The sequence below is a fragment of the Anoplophora glabripennis genome, unplaced genomic scaffold (genome assembly GCF_000390285.2).
Source record: "Anoplophora glabripennis isolate ALB-LARVAE unplaced genomic scaffold, Agla_2.0 scaffold1073, whole genome shotgun sequence".
NCBI lineage: Eukaryota > Metazoa > Arthropoda > Insecta > Coleoptera > Cerambycidae > Anoplophora > Anoplophora glabripennis.
Genome location: NW_019417425.1, coordinates 43523 through 45292, shown reverse-complemented (window position 1 = coordinate 45292; position 1770 = coordinate 43523).

Sequence of the window (1770 nt, the reverse complement as noted above, 5' to 3'; positions counted from 1 at the left end):
ATTTTGGGTAGCCATGGGCAGCAATCAAAAATGTTATAAAACATACAGGGCGTCCAAAATATTTCAAAATGTGAAATTTTCTCTAAGCAAAGTAGGTACCTTTAATTTTTGTTTCCGTTAAAAATTGTATTTAACAACCGTAATTTTTAACTATCTTACATACCATATGATTATCATGGTTATTTCCTTGTTAAGGTCAAATTTAACATATTTATTTTTATTAACTGACCACCGAATAATTTTTATCAATAATGCTAACCCTGGAGCAACAAATTTATCCTGTGCAATGTTATGGAATCGGTAATGTTTCATACCGATATGCAATATAAATTTTTAATGAAAAGTATCCAAGTGTAACTGTAACTCGTAGAGCACAGTTCGCAAGATAATTATAAAATTCGATACCACAGGTGCTGTAAAGAATATTAAAAAGATAAAAAAGATAATGATCCTGTTACTACTCTCCAAAGACAATCCAAAGATATCACTCAGGAAAAGATCATAAAACATAGATATTAGCAGATCTCATATTCAAAGAATACAATAAAATCTATCCATTCAAACAAGTGTTTAATCATAAATTGCTTGATGGGGATGATGGTCGTCGTTTAGACTTTTGTTTAACAATGAGCGACAAACTGATTGAAAACATATTCTTTCATCACAATATTCACATTGTTGACGTGTCGAGAGACATATTACTCTTTTCAAAAACTCGAAAACTTTCAGTTACTTCTGAAGAAGAGATCGATTTGTCTCTCGAAACGTCAAGAAATCTAAACCAGCAACGTTGCAACCAACCCGGGAATTGTTCTACGAAGGTATTTTTATATTATATTAAATTTAAAATAAAAGTTTACTTAATTTTTACAATTTCTGTCTGGTTCAAATAAGATAATTTAAAAATCGCGTGTTGTTATTTGTAAAATGTGATTGTTCTTCTTTTTTTACTAAACCCCTTAAGCATTTCTTGAGTTTTCGAACAACAATTTGAATTTTTTGGACGCCCTGTATGTTTTATTACATATGCTCATGGCTTCCCAAGATAAGCAAAAATTTTTATCAAGAATAACATTTTCTCGAAAAATCAACAATAAAAAAGTTTACAAGAGTGCGGTCCGTCATCTGGAGACGCACTGTATAGATGTAATATCGATCGAACAGTCACATAAGCAATATTTTTCAAGTTTTATATTTTAATCCTTGAGTCTGCTTGTATTTTTAATTGCGTGTGTTAGTATACAGTGAGCGGCAAAAGTATGGAATATAATTATTTAAAAAACAGATGTTCGTTATTTGAAGAATTTCTCGGACCCGTCGAATTATATTTTTAGTTGCGCGTTTAGTTTCTTAAGCAATTTTCATTGATACAGGGTGGCCCAAAAACAAGTTATGAAATCAAGGTCAACTTTTTTAAATGGAAACCCCACTTTTTTGTATTTTTATTTAATTCTGCATGGAATTCTGATCATTTTTTATGTAACATAACCTATACTTACCTTTAACCGTTTTCGAGATAATGGCGACTGAATAAAGAATATGGAAAATTTTCAAAAATTACCTTGAGATTTACCCTGCTGGTTTTAAAATAAAACCACGTTTACTTTTCCATCTTAGATTTGTATAGTTCACATAAAGTTGTTTCAAATCAGAAAAATCTATAAGAAATAAGTGGTTCGGTGATTTATTTTGATCATTAGGACGCAATGACTTGAATGTAAAAAATATAAGTGAGGTATTTAGGTATAATTTAATTAAAAACGCATAATT